At 42.9% G+C, this 22,562-nt stretch overlaps 1 protein-coding gene across 2 annotated transcripts in view; it reads left to right on the top strand.

Moving 5' to 3' along the window:
- Cdc42se2 (CDC42 small effector 2) overlaps positions 1-22,562 on the top strand; it is an 83,077-nt gene that overhangs the window by 11,864 nt on the left and 48,651 nt on the right. The window contains exon 1 of one of the 2 annotated variants that reach the window (XM_037201342.1): positions 20,746-20,881. The exons of the other annotated variant lie outside the window; for it this stretch is intronic. The gene's annotated coding sequence lies outside the window, so the exon portion shown is untranslated. Of the gene's footprint in view, positions 1-20,745; positions 20,882-22,562 lie in introns of those variants that run through there. 2 annotated transcript variants of the gene reach the window in all.

The raw sequence follows: 22,562 nt of genomic DNA, 5'->3' as shown, positions 1-22,562 counted from the left end.
TCCCTTTGATCTCCTTTTCTTGTCTTATTGCTCTAGCTAGAACTTCTAGTACTATATTGAATAAATATGGGGAGAGTGGACAGCCTTGTCTTGTTCCTGAATTTAGTGGTATCGCTTTGAGTTTCTCTCCATTTAATTTGATGTTTGCTGTTGGCTTGCTATAAATTGCTTTTATTATGTTTAGAAATGTTCCTTGTATTCCTATTCTTTCTAAGACCTTTATCATGAAGGGGTGTTGGATTTTGTCAAAGGCTTTTTCAGCATCTAGGGAGATGATCATGTGGTTTTTTTCTTTCAGTTTGTTTATATGGTGTATTACATTGACTGATTTCCGTATGTTGAACCATCCTTGCATCCCTGGGATGAATCCTACTTGGTCGTGATGGATGATTGTTTTGATGTATTCTTGGATTCGGTTTGCCAATATTTTGTTGAGTATTTTTGCATCAATGTTCATGAGGGAGATTGGTCTGTAGTTCTCTTTCTTTGTTGCATCTTTGTGTGGTTTGGGTATCAGGGTAATTGTAGCCTCATAAAAAGAGTTTGGTAGTGTTCCTTCTGTTTCTATTGTGTGGAACACTTTGAAGAGGATTGGTATTAGTTCTACTTTGAAAGTCTGGTAGAATTCTGCACTGAAACCATCTGGTCCTGGGCTTTTTTTAGTTGGGAGACTTTTGATGACTGTTTCTATTTCTTTAGGGTTATTGGTCTATTTAAATGGTTTATCTGGTCTTGATTTAATTTTGGTATTTGGTATTTATCCAGAAAATTGTCCATTTCTTCCTGGTTTTCCATTTTTGTGGAGTACAGGTTTTTGAAGTATGATCTGATGATTCTCTGGATTTCCTCATTGTCTGTTGTTATGTCTCCCTTTTCATTTCTGATTTTGTGAATTTGGGTGCTCTCTCTTTGCCTTTTGGTTAATTTGGCTAGTGGTTTGTCTATCTTGTTGATTTTTTCAAAGAACCAACTCTTTGTTTCATTGATTTTTTGTATTGTTCTCTTGTTTTCTATTTCGTTGATTTCAGCCCTCAATTTGATTATTTCCTGGCGTCTATTTCTCCTGGGTGAGTTTGTTTCTTTTTGTTCTAGAGCTTTCAGTTGTGCTGTTAATTCATTGGTATGGGATTGCTCCATCTTCTTTATGTGTGCATTTAGAGCTATGAATTTTCCTCTTAGCACTGCTTTCATAGTGTCCCATAAGTTTGGGTATGTTGTACTTTCATTTTCATTGAATTCTAGGAACTCTTTAATTTCTGTCATTATTTCTTCCTTGACCCATTGATGTTTCAGGTGGGCATTGTTCAGTTTCCATGAGTTTGTGGGTTTTCTATAATTTTTGTTGTTATTGAGTTCTAACTTTAAGGCATGGTGGTCTGATAAGATACAGGAGGTTATTCCAATTTTTTTGTATCTGTTGAGATTTGTTTTGTGTCCAAGCATGTGGTCAATTTTTGAGAAGGTTCCATGGGGTGCTGAGAAGAAGGTATATTCTTTTGTGTTAGGATGGAATATTCTGTAGATATCTATTAGGTCCATTTGAGTCATAACATCTGTTAGGTCCTTTATTTCTTTGTTAAGTTTCAGTCTGGTAGATCTATCTTTTGGCGAGAGTGGTGTGTTAAAATCTCCCACTACTAATGTGTGGGGTTTGATGTGCGTTTTAAACTTTAGTAGTGTTTCTTTTATGAATGTGGGTGCTTTTGTATTTGGAGCATAAATGTTTAGAATTGAGACTTCATCTTGGTGGATTTTTCCCGTGATGAATATGTAATGTCCATCCTGGTCTCTTTTGATTGATTTTAGTTTGAAGTCTATTTTATTAGATATTAGGATAGCTACCCCAGCTTGTTTCTTAGGTCCATTTGCTTGGAAAACCTTTTCCCAGCCCTTTACTCGGAGGTAGTGTCTGTCTTTGGAGTTAAGGTGTGTTTCTTGTATGCAGCATATGGATGGGTCCTGTTTTCTTATCCATTCTGTTAGCCTGTGTCTTTTTATAGGTGAGTTGAGACCATTGATATTGATGGATATTAATGACCAGTGATTGTTAATTCCTGTTATTTTTTTGGTTGTGTTGTGTTGTCCTTCTGTGGTGTATGTTGGTGTAGGATTATCTATTGCTTGATTTTTCATGGATGTGTTTAGCTTCTTTGGGTTGAATTTTCCCTTCTAGTGCTTTCTGTAGGGCTGGGTTTGTGGACAGGTATTGATTAAATCTGGTTTTATCCTGGAATATTTTGTTTACTCCGCCTATGGTGATTGAGAGTTTTGCTGGGTATAATAGTCTGGGTTGGCATCCGTGGTCTCTTAGTGTCTGCATGAGGTTTGTCCATGATCTTCTAGCTTTCATAGTCTCTATTGAGTAGTCTGGTGTTATTCTGATGGGTTTGCCTTTATATGTTACTTGGTCCTTTTCCTTTGCAGCTCTTAATATTTTTTCTTTATTCTGTGTGTTTAGTGTTTTGATTATTATGTGGCGAGGGGACTTTTTTTTTGGATCCAGCCTATTCGGTGTTCTGTAAGCTTCTTGTATCTTCATAGGTATTTCTTTCTTTAGGTTAGGAAAGTTTTCTTCTATGATTTTGTTGAATATATTTTCTGTGCCTTTGAGTTGGTATTCTTCTCCTTCTTCTATCCCTATTATTCTTAGGTTTGGTCTTTTCATGATGTCCCAAATTTCCTGGACGTTTTGTGTTAGGACTTTTTTGTCTTTATTGTTTTCTTTGACTGACGAATCTATTTTCTCTATCATGTCTTCAGCATCAGAGATTCTCTGTTCCATTTCTTGCAATCGGTTGGTTATGCTTGTATCTGTAGTTCCTGTTCGTTTTGTCAGGGTTTCTATTTCCAGCATTCCCTCAGCATGTGTTTTCTTTATTGTCTCAAATTCATTTTTCAGATCTTGGAATGTTTCTTTCATCTGTTTAATTGCATTTTCTTGGCTTTCTTTGATTTCTTCCCATTTTTTGTTCGTTTTTTCTTCCATTTCTTTAAGGGAGTTTTTTATTTCCTCTTTAATGGAGTTTTTCATTTCCTCTTTAAGGGAAGTTTTTATTTCCTCTTTAAGGGAGTTTTTTATTTCCTCTTTAAGGAAAGTTTTTATTTCCTCTTTAAGGTAGTTTTTCAATTCCTCTTTAAGGAAAGTTTTTATTTCCTCATTGAGGGAATGTTTTATTTCTTCTTTAAGGGCCTCTATCATCTTCTTAATGTCATTTTTAGGGTTAATTTCTTCTGTTTCTTCTGTCATGGTATGTTTAGGTCTTGCAGGTGTAGAATCACTAGGTTCTGATGTTGCCATATAGGTCTTTATGTTGTTGCCTGTATTTTTGCACTGGCGTCTACTCATCTCTTCCTCTGTGAGGTGCAGGTGGTGTCTGTGTCTGAGAGTGCCTCTCTTGTTCTAATTTTTAGTCTTGGTTTAGTAGTGGTTCTTGGTTAAATTGGTGCTATTGGGCTATTTCTTCAGGGGCAGCTGATTTCGATCGGTGAATTATATATACTTATGATTCTGGTGATCTGGTTTGGTGTCTGGGTAGCGCCTTCTTCTGTGTTCCCAGGTCACGTTTTGTTCATTTGTCAACTCCTCAGCTGATCTTGTTTCCTCAGACTTTAAACTGTAGGCATCTGAATCCTCTCCCAGATGGGTTTCAGCTGAGCAGGGTAGTCTCACCAACACCTCCAAATTGTTGGGTTTCACAGGATCAGCACCTGGGCACTGGGTTGTCCTCAGACGGAGTGTTCAGATTCGTTCTGGTTCTGACCCACCGAGATAGCTTCTTCCCCAGATGTTGGGGTTAGGGGCGTCCCTGTTCCAAGCTGCGTCTGCTTGTCTCCGTCCCTGGGCCTGTTTACCTCTGCAGTCCACCGCCGGGCCTGTATGTCCCTGTCAGCTGCCACTGGGTCTGTCTGCCTCTGGGGGCCGCCACCGGGCCTGAATGTCTCCGCAGGCTGCAGCCGGGACTGAATGTCTCTGTCGGCTGCCGCCGGGCCTGAATGTCCCTGTCGACCGCTGCCGCCGGGCCCGTTTACCTCAGCGGGCTGCTGCTGGGCCCGTCTACCTCCACGGGCCACTGCAGGCCTACCTGCGTCTGCTTGTCTCTGCTGCCGGCCTGTCTACCCCTGTGGGCCGCCGCTGGGCCTGAATGTCTCTGCCGGCTGCCGCCGGGCCTGAATGTCCCTGTCGGCTGCTGCCGCCGGGTCCGTTTACCTCAGCAGACCGCCGCTGGGCCCGTCTACCTCTGTGGGCTGCTGCTGGGCTTGAATGTCCCTGTCGGCCGCTGCCGCCGGGTCCGTTTACCTCAGCAGGCCGCCGCTGGGCCCGTCTACCTCTGTGGGCTGCCGCTGGGCCTGAATGTCTCTGCCGGCTGCCGCCGGGTCTGAGTATCCCTGTCGGCTGCCACCGCTGGGCCCGTCTACCTCCACGGGCCCCCGCCGCAGGCCTACCTGCGTCTGCTTGTCTCTGCCGCCGGGCCTGTCTACCTCTGTGGGCTGCCGCTGGGCCTGAATGTCTCTGCCGGCTGCCGCCGGGCCTGAATATCTCTGTCGGCCGCTGCCGCCGGGACTGAATGTCCCTGTCGGCCGCTGCCGCCGGGCCCGTTTACCTCAGTGGGCTGCTGCTGGGCCCGTCTACCTCCACAGGCCGCCGCCACAGGCCTACCTGCGTCTGCTTGTCTCTGCCGCCGGGCCTGTCTACCTCTGTGGGCTGCCGCCGGGCCTGTCTACCTCTGTGGGCTGCCGCTGGGCCTGAATGTCTCTGCCGGCTGCCGCCGGGCCTGAATGTCTCTGTCGGCCGCTGCCGCCGGGACTGAATGTCCCTGTCGGCCGCTGCCGCCGGGCCCGTTTACCTCAGCGGGCTGCTGCTGGGCCCGTCTACCTCCACGGGCCACTGCAGGCCTACCTGCGTCTGCTTGTCTCTGCCGCCGGGCCTGTCTACCCCTGTGGGTCGCCGCTGGGCCTGAATGTCTCTGCCGGCTGCCGCCGGGCCTGAATGTCCCTGTCGGCCGCTGCCGCCGGGTCCGTTTACCTCAGCAGGCCGCCGCTGGGCCTGTCTACCTCTGTGGGCTGCCGCTGGGCCTGAATGTCTCTGCCGGCTGCCGCCGGGCCTGAATGTCCCTGTCGGCCACTGCCGCCGGGCCCGTTTACCTCAGCGGGCTGCTGCTGGGCCCGTCTACCTCCACGGGCCGCCGCAGGCCTACCTGCGTCTGCTTGTCTCTGCTGCCAGGCCTGTCTACCCCTGTGGGCCGCCGCTGGCCTGAATGTCTCTGCCGGCTGCCGCCGGGCCTGAATGTCCCTGTCGGTCGCTGCCGCCGGGTCCGTTTACCTCAGCAGGCCGCCGCTGGGCCCGTCTACCTCTGTGGGCTGCCGCTGGGCCTGAATGTCTCTGCCGGCTGCCGCCGGGTCTGAGTATCCCTGTCGGCTGCCACCGCTGGGCCCGTCTACCTCCACGGGCCCCCGCCGCAGGCCTACCTGCGTCTGCTTGTCTCTGCCGCCGGGCCTGTCTACCTCTGTGGGCTGCCGCTGGGCCTGAATGTCTCTGCCGGCTGCCGCCGGGCCTGAATGTCTCTGTCGGCCGCTGCCGCCGGGACTGAATGTCCCTGTCGGCCGCTGCCGCCGGGCCCGTTTCTCTACAGTTTCTTATGACATCTTCATGGTAGAGTTTTTGAAAGTGTATTGTACCAAGGCACAAAATTATTTTTGTTTTATTTGGTTTATCAAGTCATCTACTTTGACTTTATTTTTCTTTCCAGTGCTGGGGGTGGACCCCAGGGTGCCCCGGGTGTTAAGCAAGCACCTCAGTCTTCTGCTGTGACCTTTTGTGTTGGAAAGCAGAATGACCCTGGACTCTGTCTAGCACTCTGTGTGGTTTATACCTCCCTACTGTGGGGAACTACAGGTCTCTATGCAGCCGCTCTACTCAGAGATGGGACTTGATGTGGTTTAAGTGGAAGCAAGGGTTCTCACTGGGCCAGCAAGCCTTCCCTGCAGACTGAACTCTAGGTCTTAGGAAAAGTGTGTAGCTTTTCTAGTCTTAAATAATGAAATCTAGTGTCTGTCACTCAGCACTAGTCTTATATTAGTTCTTTTCTTTTCTTTTTATTCTTTCCCCGAGACAGGTTATCACTATGTAGATCTGGCTGGCCTGGAACTTGTTATGTGCATGAGGCTGACCTTGGACTCTTAGAGACCTGCTTGCTTCTGCCTCCTGAGTGCTGTGATTAAAGATGGTCACACCTAGCTGGTGGTTTTCTTTTTTGTTTCTTTGTTTTATAAATAATGTTGCCAATTGTTCAGTAAGGGTACCCTTCCCTGTTAAGAGATTGGGAGAAAGGATGAGGTATTTTTTTTTTGTTGTTGTTTTTTGTTTTTTCTTTTTCTTTCTTTCTTTTTCTTTTTTTTTAATTTCCCCAAACAGGGTTTCCCTGTGTAGTTTTTTGGCGCCTGTCCTGGATCTCGTTCTGTAGACCAGGCTGGCCTCGAACTTAGAGAGTTCCTCCTGTCTCTGGCTCCAGAGTGCTGGGACTAAAGGCGTGCACCACCGCCGCTGCCCAGCCAGGATGAAATTTTAAGTAGTTGGTTCAACTCTTATCTGCTATTTTTGTTGAGTAGGTCATTAGTTTAATATGGCCCTAGCAATATAGTTAAGTGGTAATCTTGGATATTCCTTGCCTGGGAACCACCCTCTATTGTGGTTGGGATTAATTCTCTGACTCAGTGTGCTCAATATAGACTCACTTTGCTGAAGGAGTTTTATGTTAGCCTTTAAATTAGCTGAGTAGCATGCCAATAGAACTGAGGAGAGTACATTAAAGTGACTCCATACAGCATAGCTTTCAGCATTTTCCTGGGGTCTCAGCATCCTCCCTTCCCACCTTCTGTTTAGTAATGCCACTTTCCGGGCACTTCTGTGTGTGTGGGACTCACACACAGTCCATTGCTGCTAGCATCATTTTGCTGTCAGGCCCCTTTCTCCATAACCTCTCTTGAATATTCTTTATCTGTTTGAACCCAAGGTGTCCACTATTTATTTTCTCTCTACACTCCATCCTTCTGTCATTGCACTCATCTGACCACACTGCCACCCAAAGTGGCAAAAGTGGCAAAAAAATTGCCTTTATAGCATTTTTTTTACCTGGACCATTCCGAGGTCTTCTCAGTTCACGCCCACTGGCCTTGCTAGCCTTACATGTTCTCACAGTCTGTAATCTTGGTGCTTTCCCCTGGTCAGCGCTTTCTTTCTCCTACACTACTGTTTACACTTCGTGCATCATCTCTTGCAACCCTCCTCTTTTTCCGTTTCCAGCTGATGACCTTGTTTCTTGAATACTCAGAATGAAAGCAATCAGAAAACATTTCCTGGCTATCTTACATCTCTACTCACACCTTCTGCATCCTTTTTTCCCCCCTGCTTCCCTCTGGTTATGTTCCTTTCTTTGGTCAAGGATATTAACTGTTTCAGTCTTCATCTCATTCAGCATGTATATCGTTGTCCTATTTCTACTAGGTCATCTAATCATATCTAGAAAATGCTGAAAAATCTTCCATCTTCTGAAAAGCCTTCCTCAATATGTTCATCTCTTTCCTTAGTTACTGCTCTAAAGAAGTTGTTTCTTGGTCATCAGTTAGTTCTTGCTTGTCTCTCCCAGCTCCTCACCTAGTCAGTCTACTGTAGCTGCCCTTTTTGAGGTTATTAGCAGTGACCTTCTTGGTGGTAGATTCTGAGGTCAGTTCTCCGTTGTCAGTTTCAGTGGAGACAGCAGCATTTGCCTTGACTGACAATCATGTCCTTGAAGCCTTTCTTCCCATTGCTTTCTGGATAATGCTGTGTGTTTTCAGTTTCTTCTGCTGCTTCCTTTTTATTGCCCTAGCTTTTTTAAAAAAGGAGGCAGTGTTCCCAGGCTCTATGTTTAGACCTCTGATGTATTTATATTTAGTCTTCTTGTGATCTCATCCTATCTAGTGAGAATTACCATGTATTTCAGGCCGAGAATTTTATCTTTAGTCTGAATCTTTTTCTAACCTCCAGTCTTGTAGATCCATCTGCACAACTTGTTCAACCAGCTAATAGGCTTGGCTTCTCTTATTTAACAAACATCACAATTAAATTCATTCTCCCCTTCCTCCTTCCCTGATCATTGTTTCCATTCTAGTCTTCCTCATCTTGTTAACTGTCATCTTTGTCAGCGCCTAGCACACCTTCTTGGTACTCCACATTGAATTCAAAGAAGGTGTTGTGGAAATACATGCTTCTTATCTACCTTAAAAGCCATGTTGAGAATAAATGCAGGGCCTCTAGGGATAGACAGCTTGGTGGCTGTACTTGATGGGCATGTGCAAGGCCCAGCGTTTGATCCCTAGCAAAAACAGGCACATGACACTCAGGTATGAATGCACCCAGTTTCTTCAAGTCCTTCCACTCTCTAAGGAACCCTTCCCCTGTGGCTTCTGCTGTCTTCTGTTTCCAGCAGAGCAGCCAGGTCATGTTTTTAAAATGGAAGTCTAATTATGTTACTTCTATGTTGAAGAGCTGTCAGTAGCGTTCTCGTTTCCTTTGTGTTGCTATGACAACATTTGGACCAGGGTAACTTAGGAGGAGGGAAGGATTTATTTGGCCTATACTTCCAGGTCATAGTATATCACTGAGGGAAGTCAGGGCAGAAACTCAAGCAGGAGCTGGTGAGTGAGCCAGGGAGTTGTTTTGGACAGTGGTTTTTATCACAGAACAGAAGCAGACTGTAACAGGTGGCTCTCTGTTACAGAAAACGAGGACCAGAGTAACTGCAGTGCTTAGGGGTCCTCTGGTTTTTGTACTGCCCCGAGCTCTAGTTTTAGTTTCTCCTCGGTGGATTCCACTCCAGTCTCTTTGAACTCCTTGGCCCTAGTATACAGCTGTGCTGTCTGTGCCCCTAGGGCTACAACTTGGTTTCATTTTCTGGAATGCAGCTAGTATCTGGACAATGGGTGGCTGTGGAAGGTGCTCACATTTGCTAAATGAGCATGTGGAGCTGGTGGAGTGCATGTGTTTCTGTAGCAGCAAATAGAGTCCTATAAAGAATTAGTGGAAATAAACAAGATGCAAAAGGAAAAAGTAAGTTTGAAACCTAACATTTTTGATATAGAAAGTGAAAACACACTGAGATTTATAAATGGTAAGAGGCAGAAGAAATGAAGAGAAGTGGAGTGAAGAAATACAGAGATAACATGATCTGAAGGAGGTGACAAGACTTAGAAGTTTGTTTCGGTTTGTTTGGGTTTTATTTTTTGAGACAGGGTCTCACACTATGTAGCTCTGGCTATCCTGGAACTCACTGTGTAGATCACATTGGCCTCAGTCTCAAAGAGATCCTCTTGCCTGTACCTCTTGAGTGCTAACATGAAATGAGCCACTATACCTGGCTCACATAAAACTTTTTAGGAGTGCTTACTCCATATTTCAGTGTAGTAGTACTTTCTCATTGGGCTCACCAGTCTGCATATAGTGACACAGAGACGACTTATTAATTATGAAAGCTTGGCCTTAGCTTAGGCTTTTTCTCAACTAGTCCTCACAACTTAACCCATATTTTTTAATCTACGTTCTTCCAGGAGGCTCATTACCTCATTTCCATACTGTTCATCTTGCTTCCTCTGCATCTGGCTGGCAACCCCACCTTTCTTCTTCCCAGAGTCTTCTCTGTGTAGTTGGTGTTTTCTTTTTTTACTTTTTACTCTTTGGGGAGCTGCCACCCAGCTCCCCAAATAAATACACAGAGTCTTATTATTACTTATAAATGCCCGGCCTTAGCTTGGCTTATTTTTAGCCAGCTTTCCTTAAATTATCCTGTCTATCTTTTGCCTCTGGGCTTTTACCTTTCTCTATTTCTGTGTATCTTTTCTTTCCTTCTTATTCTGTGTCTGGCTGTGTTGCTGGGTAGCTGGCCCCTGGGATCCTCATCTCCTCCTTTCACGTTATTCTCTTTGCCTGCCAGCCCTGCCTAATTCTCCCTCTTGCCTAGCTATTTATTAAACCAATCAGGTGTTTTAGGCAGGCAAAGTAACACAGCCTCACAGAGTTAAACTAATGCAATAGAAAGAATGCAGCACATCTTTGTATCATTAAACAAATATTCCACAGTACAAACAAATATAACACATCTTCAAATAATATTCCATAACATCTCTGTCCCTGGAAGTCCTGCCCAACCTCTTCCTGCCTAGCTATTGGCCAGTCAGCTCTTTATTAAACCAATCAGAAGGCTCCTTGGCAGATACATCTTCACAGTGTAAACAAATATTTCATAACATTTGATGCCTCCCACCTAACTCCTGACTCCCCCCTTTTGTTTTGTTTTGTTTTTGAGACAGAATTTCTCTGTGTGACCTTAGCTGTTCTGGAACTCCCTTTGTAGATCAGGCTGGCCTTGGACTAAGAGATCTGCATGCCTCTGTCTCCTGAGTGCTGAGACCACCACTGCCTGGCAAGATGCAGTTCTTGAAGACTGAGTGTTGGTGACTTACACATTACTATTTTTCTACTTTTTGGTAAACCTTTGTTAAAGAAAAGCAATTACTGTCACTTATATAACCTTGGCAGTAGTCTTTTGGATGTTCATGTGTGTAGCCTGGAGGTTAACCTATAGGTGTTGTTCCTTGAGCTTCTCTCCACTCTTCCCTTTTTGAGACAGTCTTACTGGGACCTTGCAGATTCAATCAGGTTGGCTGGCCAGCGAGACCATAGAGATCCTGTTTCTGCCATCCCCGTGCTGGGACAATAGGTGTGTGTTACTGCATGGATTTCATGAGTGCTGGGACTATAGGTGTGTGTTACTGCATGGATTTCATGAGTGCTGGGACTATAGGTGTGTGTTACTGCATGGATTTCATGAGTGCTGGGGACTGATGGTGAACACTTTACTGAACTGCCTCACCAGCCCCTTCTTGCAGAATTATTACCATTTCTTGTCAAAAGCTCAAACCGTTCTCAGAGCCTTAGGGGGGAGTTTCAGCAGATAGAAGTTGAATTTATGACTATATATATGTCCTTTCAGACTGTACTTCCTGTTTACTCCTCTCTCAAGCAGAGCTGGGGGTGTGCGGGCAGAGTGGTTGTGTGTCACATAAAAACCCTGTATTTTCACGGTATATTAGCAGCTAGTTACAGTAATGTATATGACCATTTTGAGTAATATTTAATGTATGGATATACATATTTGTGCTCTTAATGAAAGATGCTAGGATATACATGAGCGTTTTCTTTTTTATAATGCTGGAGGTTGAAACATTGGCCTCACATTTGCATGGCAGTTACCCTCCTGAGCTATAGCCTGGTCTCTGATAGGCGTTTTTAAACTGCAGCGAGTTTAGTGAGAAGGGAGGACGCCAGTGAAGTTAATTACATGCAGTTTTCAGTGTTCTGTTGAGACAAGAAACTTTATTAAAGCTATAGGCATCGTTTCCTGTTGATTAAAGCAATCTTTTAGGTAAAATTTTGAAATGGGTGGCTTAGAAATTCCTGAATTGTGCAAAGATAAATTATTCTCTATTGACTAAACATTTTTGTCTTTTTATTTAATATGCAATAATTTATCTTTTCATTAATTTGTTTTGTGGAACTAGTATCTGGACTGATTTCATAGCCATATGAGGTAAGTTTATGTGTGCTTTTATATAAATATGAAGACACAGTTTAAGCCTATGTGTCTGGTAACCTTAACTTCTAAGCAATAATAACCACAAAAATCAGATTTTGTATTTTTATTTCACATTACAAGAAACAACCATCTGGGCAGTGGTGGCACATGCCTTTAATCCCAGCACTTGGGAGGCAGAGGCAAGTGGATCTTAGTGAGTTTGAGGCCAGCCTAGTCTACAAAGTGAGTTGCCAGCCAGAAACGTTACATAGAGAAGCCCTGTCTCAAAAAACCAACCCCAAAAAACCCCACCAAAACCCAAAAACCTATATTTGTATGTGTTATTGTGGTGTTTGAGAGAGGGTCTTAGCTATTTAGCTTGGTCTGGCCTCAAATTTGTCATCCTCCTGCCTCGGCCACAGGTGCTGAGATTATAATTTTGTACCACTACACTGGCTTTCCTTCATAATTAAAAAAAATTATTTTAGCCCAGGTGTAGTGGCACATACCTTTAATCCCAGCACTTTTGTTTTTGTTTTTGTTTTTGTTTTTTCGAGACAGGGTTTCTCTGTGTAGCTTTGTGCCTTTCCTGGAACTCACTTGGTAGCCCAGGCTGGCCTCAAACTCACAGAGATCTGCCTGCCTCTGCCTCCCGAGTGCTGGGATTAAAGGTGTGCGCCACCACCGCCCGGCATAATCCCAGCGCTTAAGAGGCAGAGGCAGGTGGACCTTTGTGACTTTGAAGCCAGCCTGGTCTACATAGTGAGTTCCAGGACAACCAGAGCTACATAGTGAAACCTTGTCTCAAAAAAACAAAACAAAAGAGAGATTTATTATTTTAAAATTATGCATGTATGTATATATGTGCATATGAGCATGAGTGCAATTACTTTTGGAGCTCGGAAGAGGGTGTCAGTGGGTTACAGGTGGTAGTGATGTGCTGATGTGGGTGCTAGGAAACAACCTTTGATTACTACAGCAATATGTGCTCTTAACCCCTAAGCCATCTCTCCAGCCCACTGTTACAATTTTTAATATGTATTTTACATGCCAAGTAATTTTGAATAACACACTAGAATGGTTTGGTTAAAGTTTAAAAATTCATTTATTTTATGGACTGGGTTATCTTTATTAGAATTCAGCATTGATCTACTCAAGTTTATATGTGAAATACTGTCCTAGAATTAGTAAGATCCTATTCATGAATTTGTGCATTTTTCTTTTCATTTTTTAATGTACTTCATGGTTGTGCATCTGTGCACACAAATACCATGGCACTCCTCTGGGGGTAGGAGTGGTCCTGACTATTATTATTATTATTTTAATTAAAAAAGTAAGATTTCTCTGTGTAGGCCTGACTGCCCTGGATCTCTCTGTAGATCAGGCTTGCCTCAAACTCACAGAAATCCCCCAGCTTTTGCCTCCTGAGTGCTGAGACCAAAGGTGTGTGCTACCACCACCTGGTTTAATTTCTTAACTGTATTCCTAATTGTGCCTTTATCTCGGCACAATCTCACAATGCCTCTGAGAGTTTGCTGGTCTTGTGATTGAGCCTTGATAGTGAATTCAGGTTGTTTGTAGTGACGGAAGCCCACTGAGCCAGTGTGCTGTGTACAGTTACCTGCTCCTGCCTCTTCCTTCTGTATGATTTATACAGACACCCTAGTTCAGCATTTTGATTTGAGTTGGTTTTGCCCATCAGCATATCTGAATGCTTGCTCTCCCTGACAGCACGGTTTGTTGTTGTCCGATGACTCCAGTCAGTGTTACCAAGTCAGTAGAAGATTTCCTGTCAGCTTCGGGTGTTCACAGCTTCCCCTATGCTTCCACCCCCCAGTTCTAGAGACTCTTGTCCTGTCACAGTGAATTTGTTTGGCAGTTGAACTTGGTTGCTGGCATTTATTTGTTGAACCACATTTACTTTACTTAATTATCCTTTGACTCAAAGAGTTCTCTAATGCATAGCACCAAATAAAGTAACTGTTTCATAAAGAACATCAGAAAACACGAACCAAAGGAAAAAGGTTTGAGTCTCCACCCTAACATCAAAGGGGGTAATTTTGATGAATGTCTTTGCAGAAAAGTCAGTGAATTTTTTTCCTCACAAAAGTAAGATTCTATTACATCTCACTCAAACAAATGTCACTACCATAAAAGCATCATTTTTTGTTTAGTGAGAGAGGATCTAGTGGTGAGGGGAACTTAACGTTGAACAAGAGTAAAGCTACAAGTAAAATTGTGGTGGTGCACACATTCAGCACTTGGGAGGCTGAGGCAGGAGGATCAAGAGTGGGGAAGGAGGTGAGGCCAGGTCACCTTTGAGGAGCTGGGTAGGGTTCAGAGTGTGTTTCATTGTGTGGCAATGTGGATCAAGAGTCTCCCTGACCTCACCATAGTGGGCTTGTGCTTGCTCACCCTGGAGTGGCCACTGTGTGTATCTGTGGGTTCAATATCGAAGATAAGAAAAAAAGAATTGCCAGCCTTGCTCTCTTAGAATGAGATAGGCATGACTGGAGTCAGTCTCTGTTATGTGACCTCTGTTATGTGACTTGGAGAACATTAAGAAAGCATTTTCCTGATTCGTGGAAAAACTCTGAGCTATGGTCCTCCATTCCTGCTAGAAAAGTATGCAGCATATTATGTAGCATACAAATGTTATGTAATGCAGAATAAAAATGCAAGAAAACCTTTAAAAAAGAGAATGGGGGCACTGTAGACTATATAGAGAGACCCTGTCTCAGTCTCTTCTCTCTTTTGTGTTGATGGGCAGTAGATTGTGACAAGTACCTCAAGAAAGAATTAAGTAGAGGTTGTCTTTGAACTCCCTGTATAGTGACTGGTCTTGAACTCCTAATTCTCCTGCCTCCACTTACCAAGTGCTAGGGCAGCAGCCTGTCCCATCAGGCCTGGCTAGTAGTGTTATTTTTTTCTTCTTAAGGACACTCTTCTTGTCACACAGTGGCCTGATTATATTATATTGGCTTACAAAAACTATGATTCCATATACAGTAGGATTACTTTAATAATAACCCTAGGATAAAATAAAGGTTGCCTCAAGTCTGGTGTTGCTTTAATCTTAAAATAATTATAGTCGGCCTATGAGATGGCTTAGTAGGCAAAAGTGCTTGCTGCCAAGCTGCCAACCTGAGTTCAATTCCTGGGACTCACAGAGTGAAAGGAGAGAACCACCTCTCACAAAGTGCCCTCCAATTTCCACATTTCCATCATGGCACATATATGTGCACATATAGTAAACAAGTGGATAAATGTGACAAGAAAGGCAATTTTAGAAGAAAGTCTAGCCAGGCGGCGGCTCACGCCTTTAATCCCAGCACTTGGGAGGCAGAGGCAGGCGGATCTCTGTGAGTTCTAGGCCAGCCTGGGCTACCAAGTGAGTTCCAGGAAAGGTGCAAAGCTACACAGAGAAACTCTGTCTCGAAAAACCAAAAAAAAAGAAGAAGAAGGTCATCCTCCCACCCCCCATGCTAGGGATCAGTCAGACTCTGGCAGGGTCCTGTGCATGCTAGGCAAGCTCTCTATCATTGAGCTGTACATTTTCAGCCTCAAAGATGTGATTAATCCAAGACCTCTAAGTCTGTATTAAAATACATTTGTCTGCAGTTGACAGTTTCATTAGTTGCTGCTGTACTTTTTATGTCAGGAGTTCTTAGAAAAAAGTTTAGCATGTAAGAATTGTTATATTAGAGTTTGATTTGATTTTTATTTAATACATGTAAAAGTACTTGGAGAGTTACTGGCGTGTGTGTGTGTGTGTGTGTGTGTGTGTGTGTGTGTGTGTGTGTGTGTGTGTTACTCTCAGGAAATGTCCCAATCTTGTCAACATCTTAGGTGGCTGCATCTTTAAGTAGCAGTGGTTACAGCTATCCAAAAGCCCTTAGGGTGGTGCAATTTAAACCACCAATCTTTTACCAGAATAATTGACTCAGGACGGACTGCTGATGTCTTGCTCTGGTTTTCTCCTCCCTAACCTTGTCTTCATGTGTGTTGCGTTACAGCTGTTCACAGCCCTGCGGTCTCTGGCTTGTCTGCAGCCGTTTTCTCACTCGCGTGCTGCTTCCTTGGTTGTACGGATGTTGCTCAAACTATCTCTTATGTGGTAAAGAAGAATAAAAGCAGTGTTGTTGATGTGGCTTTTTCTACTGAGAAGTAGTGCGTTTGTTTTCTGAAGTAGGGACTGACAGTCCCTTGAATGTCCTTGAAAACACGACATACTTGTGAACATATATGTAGTTTGTCTGCCTGCCTGTTGGAAGGCACAGAATGAGTCTTTAGCAAAAATTTAAGAAAAATGCTAAGAATTATTTTATACTTTTTGATGCTTAAAATACTGCTGTTTTTTAAAGTTTAAATTCAGAGCTAATTTTGGCCTGTTATTTTTTAGAACATCTCATATATTCTTTGACAATTTTGTACATATAAATAACATATCTTCATCATATGTTCCCTCAGTTCCTACCCCCACTACTCTCAGGAAACCCCAGCATGTTCCCCATCCTTTCTCATGTCCTCTACTTTGTGCTAATAGCCCGCTGAGTCCTGTTAGTGTTGCCCATTGGGTGCTCACTGATCTTGCTGAGGTAACCACAGATGCAGTGAGCTCTTGACGGCAGCGGCCATGCCTTGTCCTGAAGACAGTGTTTTACAGCACTTCTCCCTCCTCCAGCTCTTACATTCTTTCCACCCTTCTCTGATGTTCCACGAGGGGTGTGTGTGTGTGTGTGTGTGTGTGTGTGTGTGTGTGTGTGTGTGTGTGTTACTCCTTGGAAATACTCACTGTCCCTTTTTACATTTATTTTATGAATACTAACCTTGTTTTTGTGAAAATGGTACCTACTGTATAGAGCAGTGGTTCTCAACCTTCCTAATGCTGCGGCGACCCTTTAATATAGTTCCTCATGTTGTGGTGACCTTCAACCATAAAATTACTTCATTGCTACTTCATACCTGTAGTTTTGCTACTGTTATGAATTCTAATGTAGTAGATGATATGCAGCATCTCTGATATGCAACCCCTGTGAAAGGGTTGTTTGACCCCAAAGGGTCTCAACTCACAAGTTGAGAACCACTTGTGTAGAGGCTTTTAATCAGTCACGCAGCAAGTGGTAGAATGGCTATTGAAGGCCAACTGTTTTAGCCAGTTTAGCTTGGGGGGTGCTGGGAAGTGGCATGGCAAGTCCTTTTACCCTTGGTGGCTTCCATTTTGTTTTCAGTTCAGACAGGATAATAGGTTTCTTAGGAATGGGATGACACCCAGTGCACTTTGCTTGTGGAAGATGTTAATAATGTTTCATTTCCTTCCTGTTGTACCTATTGTGTTAAAATGTCTTGGGAGTTCTTGAAAATTCATTGGAGTCAGGAAACTAGAAATATGTGAAATTCAGGTGAGCTCATATGTATTTGTGATAACTGTTTCATTTCCCTGTCCAAGAATGAGTGGTTCTTGTGACTTCTAAAAAGTATCTGACTTTCGCCAGGTGGTGGTGGTGGTGGTAAATGCCACCTTCAATCCCAGTACTTGGGAGGCAGAGGAAGGTGGATCTCTTAGTTTGAGGCCAGTGTGGTTACAGAGTGAGTTCTTGAACAGCCAGGGCTATACAGAGAAACCCTGTCTCAAAAAAATAAAAAAAATAAAAAGGACCTGATTTTAAGCTGATCATGATGGTGCACACCTTTAATCCCAGCACTAAGAAGGCAGAGGCAAATGGATCTCTGAATTTGAGGTTAGCCTAGTGTACAGAGTGAGTTCCAGGACAGCCAGGAATATAAGAAATCCTGTCTCGAGCCCTGCCCCCCCCAAAAAAAAACTTGACTTAATGGAAGTTTTAATGTTTAAAAACTGAAGTAGCCAGGCATGATGATACATGCCTTTATTATAGCACTCAGGAAACAGAGGCAGGGGGATATCCATGGGTTAAAGGTGAGCCTAGTGTGCATGGTGAGTTCTGGGACAGCCAGTGCAGACTCTGCCTTAAAAAAAAAAAAAAAAAAGCTGAGGTAAAACTGTTCTAAGTTATTAAGCCAAGCTGAATTGAGAGGAGTTAATTATTGCTGACCAAAGAGTGAGAAAGTAACTATTTCTATATTTCCTTAGAAATGGACACATTTGTGTATCTAACACTTATTTATTCATAAGGATATCTATTTTAATAAGAATGGCCTTTTTTTTGGAAATGAAAGTATGCTAAATTATGGAGGAAACAGCTTTCAACTTCAATAATAATTACAAGTTTCTTTTTACCAGATTTAAGAGGCAGTGGTATTTTGGTCCTGAATACAGTGTGCTAAGTGCATTGCTGCAGGAAGTGAGTCGGTGGGGCCTATCTGCAGAGCACCCTAGGGTGAAAAGCACTTTCCCCTCTTTTTTGGGGTGAGGGTGATCCCCCTAACAGGCTTGTTGGGAAAATTCACATAATAGTAAATTCAGTTTGTTGAAATGTGTAAGTCAGTGTTGCTGACTGTCTTCTTTGTTTAAATAGTATTTTCATCACCAGAAAAAACCAGCACTCTTCCAGCTCTGTGCTCTTGACACAATAATGAAGTTTTTGTCCCTGAGAGTTGCCTCTTTGGATATTTGGTTGGAAAGGAGTTCTGTATTCATTACCTCTTACCAGGATTTCTCAGTAATGTAGCACCTGTCATTGTCTCTTACAATTGAATATTCCGTGTGTACATATGTAGCATTTGATTTTTCTGTTCATTAGTTTGTGGGCATTTTGAGTTATTTCCCCACATTTCAGCCATTATGAATAATGCAGTTATGAATATGAACATTTAAGCATAGTCAGGTGATTGAGTAAAAGAGGCAGACCACTTATGGAACAATGGTGATCCCATAAGATCATGGTGGAGATTCTAGTGACCCAGTAACATGGTCATGGTGTCTGTCCTCTTGCCTGTGTGTGATGATGGTATAAAATTACTGTGCTGCTGGTCATAGACAGGTATAGAACACACAGTTATGTAAGGTGCATAACAGTTGCTAACATAAACTATATGTTTATATAACTATAAATGTGTACTTTTTATCATTAGAGTGTTCCTTCTACTTATATATAAAACATGTGAAGTGTAAAACAGCTTCAGGTAGGTTCTCAGAGAGTATTCCAGAAGGCATTGTTTTCGTAGATATTGACAGTTTTGTGCATGTCGTTGCATCTAGAGATCTTTCAGAGGGAGACTGTGCAGACCATGTGCACCTTCCTGTAATCCTGGTACTTGGCAGCAAAGTGGGAAGAGACTAACTTGGGCTACATAGTGAGACCCTGTCTCAAAAAACAACGAAAATAACCTAGTACGTTTCTTAAATTCACATATATTTATTTATGGTATATGTGTATTTAGTTGTACATGTGGAGGTCTGAGGACACTTGAGGAGTCATTCTCTCCTTTTACCATGTGGATTCCTGGAATGGAACTTGGGTCAGCTCATTAGGCTTAGTGGTAAATGCCCAGACCCACTTAGCTATTTCATTGGTCTGTGGAGTGTGTGTGTGTGTGTGTATGTGTGTGTGTGTGTGTGTACTTTTTTTTTTTTTTTTAAACTTTTAAAAACTTTTTTTTTCTCTCTCTGAGACAGGGTTTCTCTGTAGCACTGGATGTTCTGGAATTCAATCTGTAGGCCAAGCTGGCCTCGAACTCCAAGATCTGTCTGCCTCTGCCTCCTGAGTGCTGAGACTAAAGGTGTACAGTCTTATACCCGGCTTACTATTTAAACTTTTAGTTGAAATAGAATTATATCACTCCTTTCCTTTCCTTCCTCCAGCCCCTCCTAGCTACCCTTCCTCAACCCCTCCCACTTTCAAGTTGATAGCCTCTTTTTTTTTTTATTGTTACACACACACACACACACACACACACACACACGCACGCACAAATAAAATAAAAAAAAAACCAACAACAAAACAAAATAAAAAAAACACCTGTTGAGACTGTTTTTGCTGTTTATATGTATATGGTTTCAAGGCTGACCAATAACTTCAAGATTTTCCCCCTCTCATGTTAACATGTCCATTGATATTGCCATTATTCCATCTTGTTTATGTAGCCATTTCTGAGAGAGACTGTTTCACAGTAGACTTCCTCATATTCTGACTCTTACATAATCTTTCCACTCCCTCTTCCATGACGTTCCAAGCCATAGATGCAGAAGCTGTGATATAGATGTATCCATTGGAGCTGGGCTACCCATAGTCTCTGGATTGTGTCCACTTTTGGTTTTCTGTGATGGTCTCTACTTGGCTGTGGAGAGGCCTGTTTGATGAGGGGTGGTCACTACATTTACCCAGGAAAGGAGGCTCTTGCACAAAGAGGATTTGTAGGTGAAGGGACTGGTAGTCTGTACAAGATACCCCAAGATCAAGTTCTCAGCACAAAGGAAATTTATTTGCCCCAGAGGGACCAAGGGCTGGGGATAAGAGACAAAGACAGGAGATAGAGAATGAGGGAGAAGGGGAAAGGAACAAGGGAGAGGGGAAAGGGGCATGGCGGGGCGGGGCATGGACACAAAGGACTGCCTCTGGATAGAGAGGAGATAGATATGGCCCATAGGAAAAAGGGGAAACCCTGTGTTAGGATGAAGTGTTTAATTTTGGTTGGGCAAGTTTATTAGGGCAGCCAAAGGGGGCTTTTAATTTCTGGACTTCAATACTTTGATAGCTGGACCTTGGTAGTCAGCCTCAGGAGGAGGAAGTGGCCAAATAAGGGAGTAGAGACTTTGGTGGCCAGCTTTAGGAATGTAATCTAACAGTTTTTAGCAAGGCAGAGGGAATGGGGGAGAAGGGAAAGGCCTGCCAGAGCCATGTTTGCCATGCTTGGGCTGGCTAGAGACCCTTCAGCAGGTCTGGTATTTATATTTTTAAAAATCCTTTTAGGGTCTGGAGAGATGTCTCAGTTGTTAAGAGCACTGGCTACTCTTCCAGAAGTCCTGGGTTCAATTCCCAGTACTCATATGGTGGCTCACAACTACTTATGACTGTAGTCCTGTGGGATCTAATGCTCTTTCTGGTGTGCAGACATACATGGGGATAGAATACTCACATACATAAAATAAACCTAAAAATATCCCTTTCTACAGTGTTTTTTACTATTTTTTTGTGTTTAGATATATAAAATATTGTTATGAGCATGCACAGAGTCCTCTGTTGGATTCCCAGCACAGCATAAAACCACATAACCATGCAGGCCTGTAGTCTTAGAACTAGAGAGGTGGAAGCAGGAAGATCAGAAGAAATTCAGTGTCATCCTTCTGATACATGGTAAGTTTGAAGCCAGCCTGGGCTACAGAAGACCCTGTTTGAAAAATGACAAATCCTGCTGTGTTACAATTGCCTACAGTACTCGGAGCGATAACATGACTGCAGCTTTTTAGACGAGAAGCTAGTGCAGTAGGCATCTCATCATGCTTCCTGTAAGTATGACATGAAATTTATGTGATAGTCTCACCTAATAGAGTTTCTCAAACTATTTTTGTGGGCAGGTAGTATGAGCCTGGCCAAGGTTTTGTGTGCATATGCTTAATTTATCTTTATGTGTGTGTCTATACCTTAGGATGGATTTGTAGCATCCTGATTTGTGTGTTACCTCTTTAATACTTTAATGAAGTGCTAGACTACTGAACCAAGTGACTGCTTCATTGCCAGTTCCACTAACAATATGGAACTATGTATGTGTAGCTTTTTGTAATTGTATATTTTCACTTAGCATAATGTGTTCAAGGCTTATCCATGTAGTATGTATCTCTACTTAATTTCTTTTTATGGTTGCATGATATTCTATTGTATAGGTGTCATATTTTGTCTGGCCTTAAAATTTTCTATGGGCAGTGAAACACTTTTTGATAGAGAAATGGTTACGTATAGCTTCATGTACTTAGATCCCACTGGCAATTTATTTATTTTTAGATTAAATTAGATTAGATTGATTTACGACTGGGCCCTCACTATGTAGCCCAGGAAGCTGTTGAATTTGTGGTATTCCTGCTTCAGCCTTCTATGCTGCTGGGATGTAGACATGTGCTTGTCATACCCAGCATTCCACTAGCAGTGTCAGTTGGTAGGGAGGATGCTTGTCAGTGCAGAGCCTGATTTGGGATTGTACATGTGCAGCTGTTGGGCTAGTAGTCTGGAGGGTGGGGATTATTGAGTTTCTAAATGTTTCTATACTTTTCGGAGGAAGAAGAACATTTTATTTCTTTGTTAATTTTTTTTTGGTTTCTGAGACTGAGTCTACCAGTGTAGACCAAATTGGCTTCAAACTCCTGATTGTTCTGCTCCACCCTGCTGGGTTCTGGGTTTACAGATGTGTGTGTCATCAAGCCTGGCAAAGAAATTCATCAAAACAACAACAGCTGTATCTTTATGTTAACAGAAATGTGTTCAACTTAGAAAAGCAGGATCATGCAGTCTTAAGGAGTGTTAGTATTTTACATCAGTCCATTAATTGCCATATGTTATACATAAAATAATTCCAGATTACATCTGACAGAACTTGGTTGTCTTGTTTTTTGAGTCAGTCCAAGTGTTGGAGTTTCAGGTGTTTGCCACCATGCTGGGTATAAGAGAACCTTTAATTCTTCATACTGACCTCGAAAATTCAATTGATAATAACCAAATCTTGTTATTATGCTTCTAAAATGGAGTGAAGGAATAAATACAGGCAATGCCTATTTTTAAACATAACAGACACCTGCCATAGCTTTTTAGAGTTCATTCTACAAAACAAACACTAGTCACTATTTCAAAGAGTCCATTTATATAGGGCATTTAGTGATGATAAAATTATTGGATAAGGTGGAGACAGGAAGATCAGAATTCAGGGTCATTCTCAAGGTGTATCAGATAGGGGACCAGGAGTTTCACGCTATCCTGGATCATGTGAGACTGTCTCAGCGCCCCCACTGTCCCCCACCAAGGTAGTGGGTGGTCTGGAAGATTTAGA

This window comes from Peromyscus leucopus, chromosome 8b (genome assembly GCF_004664715.2).
Source record: "Peromyscus leucopus breed LL Stock chromosome 8b, UCI_PerLeu_2.1, whole genome shotgun sequence".
NCBI classification, from domain to species: Eukaryota; Metazoa; Chordata; class Mammalia; order Rodentia; family Cricetidae; genus Peromyscus; species Peromyscus leucopus.
Note: the sequence above shows the minus strand (reverse complement) of the source record. Positions and strands in the feature narration are given on the sequence as shown.